Source organism: Chelonoidis abingdonii, chromosome 23 (genome assembly GCF_003597395.2).
Source record: "Chelonoidis abingdonii isolate Lonesome George chromosome 23, CheloAbing_2.0, whole genome shotgun sequence".
Taxonomy (NCBI): domain Eukaryota; kingdom Metazoa; phylum Chordata; order Testudines; family Testudinidae; genus Chelonoidis; species Chelonoidis abingdonii.
The window spans coordinates 1,227,120-1,240,249 of record NC_133791.1 but is presented as its reverse complement, the minus strand read 5'-3'; the positions used below and the strand labels follow the sequence as shown (position 1 = coordinate 1,240,249).

The 13,130-nt window shown below is 38.0% G+C and overlaps 1 protein-coding gene across 7 annotated transcripts in view; it reads left to right on the top strand.

The window, feature by feature from the left end:
* Positions 1-1,676: 1,676 nt before the first annotated feature.
* CAMTA1 (calmodulin binding transcription activator 1) overlaps positions 1,677-13,130 on the top strand; it is an 871,256-nt gene continuing 859,802 nt past the window's right edge. For 6 of the 7 annotated variants that reach the window (XM_075060206.1, XM_075060205.1, XM_075060207.1 and 3 more), the window contains exon 1: positions 1,677-1,789. The gene's annotated coding sequence lies outside the window, so the exon portion shown is untranslated. The remainder of the gene's footprint in view (positions 1,790-13,130) is intronic. The other variant, XR_012654764.1, reaches the window with a different exon arrangement.

The following is a 13,130-nucleotide window of genomic DNA, read 5'->3' as shown; positions in this document are numbered from 1 at the left end:
GTGTCAGTTCACAGTACTGCTCATGGGGTCACAATGCTACAACAAACGTGCAGGTTATTGTCTGAGGACCTCCTGGAGGAAGTGAGTCTCGGGGTGGTGGGGATTACTCACTCTGCCTTTGTGCATCTTTTCAGCTATTGTGTGGGGGTGGCCTCCCAGGTTAAAAACATACAAAAATGTTGAGTGGATGTGTGACTGAAAAATAGAGGACCTCTATAAACACTTTGAAAATGACTTCCAACATCACGTTGGCTTCTATGTTATGAAAATAAAGTGGACTGATATTTGAAACACAAATCTTTAGTATTTTATAAATGTGGGGTCTGAAAAATTGACCATATTCTTATAAGCCAAAGGCTGTTAGGAAGTTGATGTTTGTTTAAAAAGTACATAGAGTATATAAAAACATACAAAAATATATAAAATGATACATATTTTGACTATTCTCACTCTGTACAACATCTAGAAGAGAAGTGGGTGGGGTGTGATAGAGCTAACAAAACTTGTGCCTGTTATTGTCCAGAGCACTTGACTGATGCTGTTTTCTGTTCCTTTGTTAGTCTCAAACTTAGACAATCTAAAGACAGACTCTTGCTTTGTGTATACAATGTGCAGCACAAATGAGTTTGGATTCTTACTGGAGCCTTTAGGTGCTGTTGCAAATAGATAATCATGAAAATCTTAATAGTACCAGGATTTCTACTAGAGTGTTGCCATGAATTCTGCTAATAAATTTGAAGACCCAACCCTTGTGGTTACTGGCGAAAAGTTAATTTTTGTCTCCCCCTCACCCCTTTTCCCATTCTGCAGTCACCTGACTAATGCATGGGGCAAGACTTTCCATGACTCTACCCCAAGTGCCAGCCCTCTGGGTACTCTGAGACCATGCCTACACTAGAAGCACAAAATCAGCTGCGCTGCTGTAGTGTGTCTGGTGAAGACACAATCTGCTGACGGGAGCAGGTCTCCTGCTGAAGTAGCACCAGTGTGGACAAGCGCATAGATTCCTGTAACCTGCATCGCTCGGGGGGGAGGGGGTGGAAGGAGGTATCTTTTTCACACCTCTGAGTAATGTAAGCTAGATCGACTTAAGCAGTAGTGTAGACCTGTCCTACGGAACTGTGTGTGCTTTCCCAAGTGGCTGAAGAATGAAACTGACCTGATTGTGGTCAGATGATCTACATCTCACAGAGATTTCAATAGTTAGTGGAAGTTGACAAGACTGAGTTTTTACTCTGCTGCAGCTTGGCAAAGTTGTTTCAGTAGCTGAAGAGATACTGGGGATGTCTGCAGATTTAAAGGCCAGGTATATACTAGAAGAGGTTTGCCGGAAAACCAAACTGGCAAATCCTCCCAGTGTAGATGCAGTTTATACTGGCAAAAAAGTTCTTTTTCCAGTGTAGCTTATATAACTTCCCTGAGTGAAATAATCTATACCAGCAAATATGCAGTGTAGTTGTAGCCACATCAGTCCCAGGATATTAGAAAGACAGTGTTTGAGATAGCAACAAAGAGTTCTGTGGCACCTTATAGACTAACAGATGTATTGGAACGACCTGCACCTCAGTGGGAAGTAGGCGAGTGCATTTTTCAGGTCTTGTTAATTTGATTTTACTATAACAATTTCCTCCCTCATGTTACATGCATCATATGTATTCTTTTCCTTCTAGATGATCATGGGAACAGCAATGGCAGTCATGTAAAAATCTTTTTACCGAAGAAGCTGCTTGAATGTCTACCAAAATGTTCAAGTTTACCAAAAGAGAGGCACCGCTGGAACACTAATGAGGTAGCTAATTTTTTTTCTTTTAACAGCACTTTTCTTGGTGCTTATTGGCTGTTTTCTTGTTCAAGAAAACTCAGGAAATATTGTAGGTGAAATTGTTAATATGGAAACCTGTGACCTTTGGTATCTAACAGAAGCTGACTTACTTTCTGAGAAGCTTGTGTTATTTAATGAGCTTTGAACTGTGCTTGTTTCAAAAAAACAGAATGAGCATGCTGACTAATTTGATTGGAGTCTGTTCTGTTTGTATACGTTGCAGTGTTTCTCAAAGGGTGGTTAAACTCTACATGTGTCTGATTTAAATGTTTTTACTGTTGTCAGGACTTAATGAAGATATGGCTTTGGTACTGTACTAAACAGTATTGTTTTGAAAATGTGAAATTACTGTTAAAATGGATGATGATAGACTTCCTAGCAGTAAAGCAATACTTATTCCTCCTTGCAAAATGAATTTGAGACTTAGCTAGCTTAGCAACTACCGAGAAACCCTTGTTAAGAGCAGAGGATGCAACTAATAAAGTATTTCAGACCTGCAGTCCAGTTCTAAAAAGAAAGCAGGAGGTGATTCTCTGGCTGTGCCTGGTAACTCTTATCAGAGGAGTAGCCATGTTAGTCTGGATCTGTAAAAGCAGCAAAGAGTCCTGTGGCACCTTATAGACTAACAGACGTTCCAGAGCGTGAGCTTTCGTGGGTGAATACCCACTTCCTCAGATGCATCTGAAGTGGGTATTCACTCACGAAAGCTCATGCTCCAAAACGTCTGTTAGTCTATGAGGTGCCACAGGATTCTTTGCTGTGTAACTCTTGTTAACCATAACAGGATTTTTGTGGTGGTTGTCAAGACAAGAAATATACTCATGCCATTAATATTCAGTTGTTTAGGGGTACAAATTAAAACTTAAAATGCAGTCTTTGTGTAAACCATGGCCTGTTGAGTCTCTTAGGCAGTAAGGGTGCAAGTTATATCTTAGTACCCTCGCTATAATATTAGATATGAATTGGTTATTCACATAATACCTGTCATATTTATGGGAAGTCATTTTATAAGAAGTAGCAAGTTGTGGGGGGAAAAAAAACAAATATTTTAGTGGATAACATAATTAAAATTTTTCTATCACTGTAATCAATTATTTGTATCAGATTTCAAAAGGTTTTAACTGAAAATGTACCGACAGAATGTACATGACAGCAGGTGGTCACTCAAGCACAAAACCAAAAATCTTAATTTGTAAAAATCTGTTTAGCAAAGTTGCAAACATTTATCACTTTTTGTCTCAAATCTAAATTTGATCTTGCAAATTGTAATTTACAAAATATTGTAATGAGATTAATTAGGTCAGAGTGTTTATTTTTTAATTCCCATAAAAAATTTCTAGAGCAGTGCTCAGTATCATGCTTACATATGTGTTGTCTCGTGAATTTGGCTGTAATTTTGTAACTTAGTAATTAGATTTTTCTTTTTTAATTGACTTTCTTCTGTGATAGCATTTATATTTGCAACAAAGCATGAATTAGTAGCAATTCCTATGGTTTTAACAGATGCTGGTTTTAGAGAAATATTTAGGCAAGTACAACTCTCAATATGGCTGGAACAATAGAGCAGTATTTTATGTTGAGTGAGCTTGGTGATTTCAGACACTCCTCTGGATGACAAAGCCATTAAAAAGTGTAAACTTTGTTTTTTTGTGTCGCGTCATTCATACAAGAATATCACCGAAATCTTCACATAATGCTGTCATTTGTGCACATAAATTGTAAACTTTAATTATATCTCATGCAGATAGCATCTATGGTTATAGGAATCCTGGGTAAAATTACACAGTAGTAAAGTTTGAGGGGGAAATGATTGAATATGGAGTGAACTATAAGGTGTATGGAATATGATTTGTCTTTCTGGTGCTCACGAGGTGTAATAGGCTAGGAGAAGAGATTGAGAGTATTGTCTGAATGTGGGGTATGTGTCAGTCACTGTTGGAGCTGAGTTTAAATCTTTTAATAGTACTTGTCGTGGTATAATTGATGCAAGTATGTCTTAAACTATTTGCCAATAAAATTAATTTTAGCTGCAATTACTGTAAGTGATTATGATAATCTTCTTAGCACTACATTGTCTGTGGAAAATCAGTTTAGCTTAGTCTTTTGAATGTGGACCCTGACACTGTCATCTGTACCTTTGTTACCTCTGAAAAGTTATTACTGCATACCATCACAAGTGATGTAACAATGAGATTCACTAGCAGCAGTCAAGGGACTAATTCTGGCCTTGGATTAAGGCTCGTGGTTTCCATTCATTTCAGTGTATATTGTACTGCTTTCAATTTATCTGTGAATGTATTTAAATGGTTGACCTTTATGGGTGGTCATGGTGGCCTGGCCTGTATACCAAGAGAAGAGAATCTTCTGCCTAAACTAAGTTTAGCAGCGTTAAATTTTCTTCAGCAGAACACAATCTTAAATATTGGTGTAGATGCACAAAATTATATACTATGAATAATAAAATCAGTAGGATATGAAAACAGTGAAAGTGGGGATCATGTCCCTTTTTCCATGACTGTGGTTCTTATTCTGAATTAAGTAAATTTTGACATTATTGTATTTCTTGTTTAAGATTAACTGATTCTGTCACCAAACCTTAATTCCATATCATTGTATAAAATTGAGAGAACATTGTGAATTGACAAGTACTTGACAAAACCTAAGATTGCTTTAGTCTATTGTAGATTATCTTCTCCTGACTCTGTAACTGTTTTTTTTTTGTACTGTTGCAAAACTACTTTGGGGATATTTAACTTAATTTTAAAGAGCGAAACATAGTTTCTCAGCTATTTAATGTTCAGTACATAGACAAACGTGTTTTTTTTTTTAAACTGGGGTTTTGCAAAAAATGCAATAAGCAGGTAGAGAAGTGGAACATTGAAAAATGCTTACATTTTTTTTATTGAGATTTGATTTCAGATGATTCAGTTTTAACTAAAATGATGGAAATATTTTTGCTTATCAAAATCTCATCTATTTTTAAATCAACTTCATGGTGTTTTTATATTTCATAGTGAAGAAAGTGTTCCTTGTAAATTCTGGTTTTTTTACTAGACATTGTGAAATCATCAGTTTAGCCAACCCATTTAATTATGGTTTTACATTTTTGAGATACTGGGACACTGTATATACATTGCTGTTTGGGATGGTGAAAGTGGGATTTCATATGAATTCTCAGTTAAGCCCAACATAACTATTTTTTAGAAAATGATTGAAACTGGCTTTGAATAACAATGTTTTTGACTATTAATATTTGTGAAGTAGAATTTCTGTTCCTCTTGTTTTTACTATACAAAGAGGCAATGTTTTCCCCTTCAAACTGATGTTTTTGTAGATGTGCTTGTTGTAGAAAGAGAGTTCCTCCACAATTAAAACTGAAGCTATTTTCCCATTATAAGACCAATTTTTTTCATAGACTAAAATCCTGAAACGTCACACATTGTGTCATCCTTTGATAACTTTTTTGAGAAGTCTGGAAGAAATCAGAAAAGGAGGTTTAACGTTGTGATGGTCTGAAATTTTACCTGAAATTCTGTTTCGGAGTACATTTTTTTCCAAAATGGTTGGCCTAGTGTATGGCTACACTTGAAATTTCAAAGCGCTGCCGCGGCAGCGGTGGGAGTGCTGATGCGGCAGCGCTTTGAGGTGTGAGTGTGGTTGGAGCGCCAGCTCTGGGAGAGAGCTCTCCCAGCGCTGCATGTAAACCACATCCTCTGCGGGTGTAGCCTGCAGCACTGGGAGCTGCGCTCCCAGCGCTGCCGCACTGATTACACTGAGGCTTTACAGTGCTGCATCTTGCAGCGCTCAGGGGGGTGTTTTTTCACACCTCTGAGTGCGAAAGTTGCAGCGCTGTAAAGTGCCAGTGTAGCCATACCCCTGGAAACTCCTCCTCTTTCCACAGGGACAGCAGCACTCAGGAGATGCTCCTGGGACTATGGATTGAAATAACTCTGAGCACCAGTTCTCACACCAGCTCAGGGCATTTTCTGAATTGTTATTATGGTTACCACATTTGTCAGTGTGACGTTGCACCCCATGAGGCTTTGTATATGTGACATAACTGGAATATATGTTATGCTACATATGCCATGTAACATCTCTCTGCAGAGGTTATGATCTACTGAATATATTCATCCTATTTATACGCATGTGTCATTTTTGTACTTGAAGTTATGATATTGGCTTTATACTCATTTAATTTTAAATAGGCTCAGTGAAGCAGTTGGTCAGCTTCCTGAGAAAAGACTGTTCTCAGTGCCCAGTCAAGAAGCCCTTGAGCCAACAATGGACTTGGAGACGCCAGTCCACATCTGAGCTTTCCCAGGAATGTTGTTCGGCTGATAAGGAACTCAGTCATGCATGGACATGTGACTTGCCTATGTGACTCCAATATTCCATTTGGTAGCTGGATTCTACATAGGGGGAGGGAGGGGTGTCCACCCCAATATTTCAGTTGGCTTAGAGGACTTTTAACGTGTCACCATTTGTTTCCTTCATAGCTAGATAGATGATGTAGTTATGATACTTAACACCATTTTTCTTCATCAACATACTCAATTCAGAATTCTTTTGCTGTTCTTTTAATGCATTAATCAGTTTAGAATGGATATGAATTAGTGTAAAACTTACTGTGGTTATATTTTGAGCATTTATTTATGTATAGAAAGTGAGAGAGAATTATTGAGCCCTTAAAACCAGGTAATCTGGGAGAGAATATCTTTAGAGTTCACCAAAAGTATTCTGGTATTTTTGTAATGTTTGAAAAGCATAGAGGCAACTTTTGTGTGTTTTTTTTTTTTTGCCTCTAAGAAGTTACTAAAAATGGTTGCCTGTTTAAATTGTGAGTTTTTTTGGGACGAAGACCATTTTGTTCTGTTTCTAATTTGAGATTCCTAGGGTACTTCCTGACCCTGAAAAATAAGAGTACTCGTGCCCACCTATTCCGCATAACCAGCTGTTAAAGCCAAAATCCTGTGAATGCTGCTCCAGTGTTTGATTCGTCAGCTTTCAGCTGCTTATTTTGTAGGTCTTTTTGGAGTTAGTGTCTTATGTTTTGTAACACTGACAAAACAAAAGTATGCTTCAGATATGAGGTATTTTTTACCGTCTTTGATGTAACTCAATTATGCCTTTTAACTCAAACTTAATGAAAAGCATGAAGTAGCTCAGATTGTTCCTTGTTATGTCTAGTTTGTTGAAACAGCAAGTTGCCTAGTGTTATAAAACCTTTTTACATAGTTGTACAACAGCCAGTACTTGCAGGACTGGAGTATTTTGACTACACAAACTAAATCAGCTCTGTAATCTCCTGAGAACAATGAAAATATTTCTTTGACTAATTGCTTACTGCCTCTGCAGTAAAGGCATGTAAAATGGCATTTGACAACGTCCAAGATATATTAAGGATAACTTAACATTGTATTCAGTCTAGTCTTATGGTTTTTAAAGTTTGGTTTATCATGTAAAGTTAGGACTGCCACACGATTACAAAAATTAATCATGAAAGGAAAAAAAATGATGAATTGCCGATTTAATCACACTAAACAATAATAAATTACCCTTTAAATATTTTTGGATATTTTCTACATTTTCAAATATATTGATTTGAATTACAACACAGAATATAAAGTGTACACTTTATATTTTTGATTACAAATATTTGCACTGTAAAAAAAACAAACAAAAGGAATAGTATTTTTCAATTCCCCTCATACAAGTACTGTAGTGTAATCTGTCATAAAAGTGCAACTTACAAATGTAGAAATTATTCTTTTACATAACTGTGTTAAAAAATAAAGCAGTGTAAAACTTCAGAGCCTACAAGTCCATGCAGTCCTCTTCTTGTTCAGCCAGTTGCTAAGACAAACAAGTTGGTTTACATTGACAGGAGATAATGCTGCCCTTTTCTTATTCAGAGTGTCACCTGAAAGCAAGAACAGATATTTGAATGGCACTATTGTAGCCAGCATTGCAAGGTATTTACGTGCCAAATATGCTAAACATTCGTATGTCCCTTCATGCTTCATCAGCATGGGTGCATATCCTCTGGAATGGTGACCAAAGCATGAAGGGGCATACAAATGTTTAGCATAACTGACATCAATATATTTGAAAATGTAGAAAAACATCCAAAAATATTTATAATAAATTTAAATGGGTATTCTGTTGTTTAACGGTGCAATTAAAACTGCGATTAATCGTGATTAAATTTTTTAATTGATTTAATTTGTTTGAGTTAATTGCTTGAGTTAACTGCATTAATTGACAGCCCTGTGTAAAGTATTCCAAACTCTAACTTCTTATTGAATCAGGTAATCTACTGAGGTCCAATGTAGCATTACGAGGAAGAAGTGGCTTCTAAAATATCAGTACCCAGGGGTGCTGTGCCTCTTGGCATGTAGAGTGTCTTCCTGTCTCTTCCTAGCAGAGCTCATTAGGTTGACAGAAGCTGGGGATACCTGCTGTTAATCACAGAAACAGCTCTCTTGAAGCTGTCTTCAGAGTTGAATGCACCACAGAGAAATTTATCTTCTTCAAGAGACATCAGAGCCATAGACTGGCCATGTGTTCAAGAAACAGTGATATTTACAAGTACATATGTGCATCTTTCTTCAAGTAATGCCAAAGACACTGTGCTATAAACTCCTGAATTTTTTGAATGCCAAACCAATTTGACTGTAAAGAATACTAATTTTTTCCCATAGAAATAGATTCCCTCAATTTCCTAACAAAATCCAACAGTACCTCTCATATTTAACCTTTTCCTTCCTGCATGGTAAAGAACGCCACCTAATATCCAGTCTTTTCATCCCAGTGTTCAGGTGCTTCATGAATTACCACAACTCTGAAGATGATCTGGAGAAAGGGGTAAAAAGTGAGGTGGCAAAGTTTGCAGACGATATTAAACTGCTCAAGATAGTTAAGACCAAAGCAAACTGTGAAGAACTTCACTTAGCTTTGTGAGATCTTTTCGATTAGGCAACAGTACTGCCCAACATTATGTCACGTAACTTTAATCTTCACAGTTATGTTCAAACAAGTTAATTTTCTAGTGAAGCCAAGCCAGTTGAAAGAGGAGACTCAAAACAGGATCCCAGTGTACCTGGGGACTGGGAAAGAGACAAGAAATGGGATGCAGTTTCTGAGAAGGGAAAGACTGAAGGAAAGAACTCCTGCTGCTGGAGAGTGGGGCTTGGGGGGGGGACTAACTGTATTTTGGCTCCTTCCCCTTAATAAGTCAGAATGGAGGGGAGGGGGAGCAGTATGTCACTACACTTGAATATCAAAACAATCCTGTAGGTATCTTTGTCTAATAATAAAGGGATCATATTACCAATATAAACTGTATCTATTTACTAGAGAACTGCATAAAACACTACTGTAGTAAATGCTGAAAAAATCTCCAACAAATCTTTATGCATGTATGATAGAGCATTGAAGTAAGAAAAAATAAGCATCTCCCCCCTGCTTTGCACCTGTGATCTAGGCTTCAGCTAGGAAGTCTTCAAAGGGAATTATCCTGCATATTAATTGAAGAAAGTTAATAACAATCCCAATTTTTTTTATTTTTGGAGGCAAAACTGAAGATGCTTTTAAAGATAACTCTAGTTAGCATTTTGCTGTTTTCCATGGCAGACTTCATCACAGGAATCTGAGTCTGAATGACATTATTTATTGGGGGAAGTCTAGCTAGTTTTGTAATCTTTCTTGTCATAGACTTTGAGGCCAGACTTTGTGGGAAGCGGTGTGGGCCAAGGGATGTGCTGGCCAGTGGGAGCCGCGATCAGCCGAACCTCCGGACGTGGCAGGTAAACAAATCATCCCGGCCCGCCAGGGTGCTTTACCTGATGAGTCCTGTGCCAAAGATTGCCGATCCCTGATCTAGTCTGACCTTTTGCACATTGCAGGCTACAGAATCTTGGCTGCCTACTCCTGTAGTAGACCCCTATCCTCTGGCTGGGATTCTGAAGTCCTCAAATCGTGGTTTAAAGATGTCAAATTACATAGAATCCACCATTTACACTGGTTTAAATCTGCAAGTGACCCATGCCCTATGCTGAAGAGGAAGGAAAAAAACCCCACAGGGACTCTGCTAATCTGATATGGGGGAAAATTCATTTCCTACCACAAATATGGCAGTCAGTTGGACCCTGGGCATTTTGGCAAGATCCAACAGCCAGACTTCTCGGGAAGAATTCTCTATAATAACTCTGCTTTCCCCATCTAGTAGCCCATCACTGGCCATTGGGGATATTTGCTTTTAGCAGTCTCAGATCAGCTACATACCATTGTAGGCACTTTCATCATACCATCCCCTCCATAAAATTATTAAGTTCAGTCTTGAAACTGGTTAGGTTTTTTGCCCCCACTACTCCCCTTGGAAAGCTGTTCCAGAACTTGAGTCAGAAATTAGAAACGTTCATCTATTTTCAAGCCTAAACTTGTTGATGGCCAGTTTTATCCATTTTATTTTCTTGTGCCAACATTGGTGCTTAACTTAAATAATTCCTCTTCCTCTAATGTATTTATAGAGAGCAAATATCTTGCCCCTCAGCCTGGGTTTGAGTAGGCTAAACAAACCAAGCCCTTTGAGTTTCCTCTCATAAGGTCAGTTTTCTATTCTTCTGGTCATCCTAATACTCTTTCTCTGCACCTGTTCCTGTTTGAATTCATCTTTCTTAAATATGGGAGACTAGAATTACACACAATATTCCTGATGAGATCTCACCAGTGCCTTGTATAATGGTACTAATGCTTCCCTATCTCTACTGGAAATGCCTCATCTGATGCATCCTAAGATTGCATTAGTATTTTTCATGGCCGTATCACATTGGCAGCTCATAGTCCTCCTGTGATCAACCAGTACACCCAGATCTTTCCAATCCTCTGTTGCTTCGAACTCGTAAGTCCCTAGTTTATAGCAGAGGTTCTTGTTACTCGTCCCTAAGTGCATGACTTTGCGCTTTGCACTATTAAGTGTCATCCCATTTCTATATTACTCCAGTTTTCAGGATTGTTCAGATCTAGTATGATATTCCAGTCTTCCTCCATATTGGCAGTATCACCCAGCTTGGTGTCATCTGCAGATTTTATTAGCGCACACTCACTTTTTGTGCCAATGTCATTAATAAAAATGTTTGGTTTTAAGACTGATCCCTGAGGAACTCCACTGATAACCTCCCCCTAGCCTAAGAGTTCACCTTTCAGCATGAACCATTGTACAATTGTCTCCCATTTAACCAGTTTCTTGTTCTCATATTAATCCACATCTTCTCCCATACTTAAGTTACTTGGAATGGTCAAGCAGGCAAGAGATTTGTTATCTATAATTTGTAAAGTAGTTGGATCTCAAATATTTGGTCATATCAAGCTTCAGATGAACACTCCTTCCTTAAATCCCAGACCACTTATCTTGGGGGCTAATTCTGTGTACTGCAAAACTGTACTTAAAGAAATTTATGTTAAATATCAGGGCTTCTTGGAGAATGTGAGTAAATAAAACTGGCTATCAAAAGATGATACTTAGTGGGCATCTTTATTTGCCAAATGATTGCCCTTAGGACAAGAGCCTGTCTATTGAAAGTAGCCTTCTTTTGGACAGAATTCTGCAACAATGAGAAATGGAGCAGAAACCAGCTTTCCAACGCTTCTCTGCTTCACTGACCTGAAGCAACCACCTTGTGTCAGAGTAAGGCTTTGAAGAAGTTTTAAGGTCAGTAAAGTTTGAATGCCCATGAGCCTACTTGCTAGACTGTGGCCGGTTTCCTTTTGGAGACTTTATCTGGTCCTTCACAGACTCAAATTCTTTTCAGCCACTTGCTCTTGCTTCTTAATCCTTCTCTCTTAAGAATATAAGACCATGGACAGATATTTCCATTTTCACTATCATGTTTCCTTAAAGTGAACTTAAATTGATTGGTCTTTTATATCCCAAAACTTGTCAAGACACACTTTGCATGTAACTAGGACCATCACATTCTGTCTGCTTAATTAGAGACAGATTCTGATTCTGTTTCTAAAAGATGTAAAAAGATCAGAAGGTCTCCTGTTCAGTCATAGCCAAATTGATACCATTGTGTATCGGAGAAGCATATGTAGATGAAAGGCTGCCATGCTCATTTAGCCTCCTGTTTCAGTCTACGAGTGTATTTCCTACTCCTGGATGGAATGGGAAGCTTTGCCAGGCTGCCGAGTGATCCACAATCCACACATACTCACATTGTTATAATGTGTCATTAAGTGCTTTCTTGACTTTATCCGTTACATTCTAGAACTGTAGACCAAGTCAGCCTATTTCTCCTTTTCACATGTGCCAATATAGCGTGATTTTGTGATTCAGTTACTCGTAGCCCATGTTCCTAGGAGAGAGAGGAATTTCATTCCTACCTGGTAAATGGGTCTTTTACAAGGGTCCCAGCAATCCAGAAGCTTGTTCTATTGTGTGTTTTAGGTGCTAATTGCAAAGGCAGTTAGCCTGTTCCATTAAGGGAAGAGCTAAGTATAAAGCTGGACTTGAGTGGAACTATCACACTGACAAGGAGAGCCCATATTTTGGATTTGTGAACACTCTTGCAGAAATTGGTCTACGTGGTAGGAACAACTTCCTTTACATGCCACAGGGTATTGGAATCTCCTTGGATAGCATCTTCCCTGAAATTCATCAGAGGGGAAATAGGACAACGGAAGACTTATGATCTGAAAATTATATCAAGCAAAGGTTTATTTCCATTTACCCTGCATGTGTGAGAGTTGCCCTTCATGAATGAATTGGAGGTTTCTTCTAGATATTCTCCTTCTGAGCATCTTTCTGTGCAGCTTAATGGTTGACTTTGCAGTGCTTCTCATTGCTTCTGAAAACTGACAGTCTTGTGGCAACCCATGTGAGTACAGTGAAACTACACAAAAGATCAGCCTTATTAGACAGCTTCCTAACTCTCAATGCCATCCCCCACAAAATCCTAATGTGGTGTAAAATCTGCTCCACCTTCATTAGAGTAAATCTTATCAAGGAACTGACAAAAGTTGGTTACTTACAGGAGATTGTATTGAAATTCTTCTGTGCTCTTCTAAATTTATGCCATACAAAATTTGTCATTAATGGCTCTGCTGTATATTTCTGTCATGTTTACAAAATTGAGCAAATATCCAGAGCAGGCTTGCTGATTTCAAACAATTAAAACAATGTCTCTCTTGATTATCTTGAAACAAATAAAAGCATTAATAATTGATGTTTTATAATGCTGTCTTTGAAGTAAGGATTTTATAGGAAATTTTTCTTCTCCTCTTTATTAGCGTATGACCATGATGA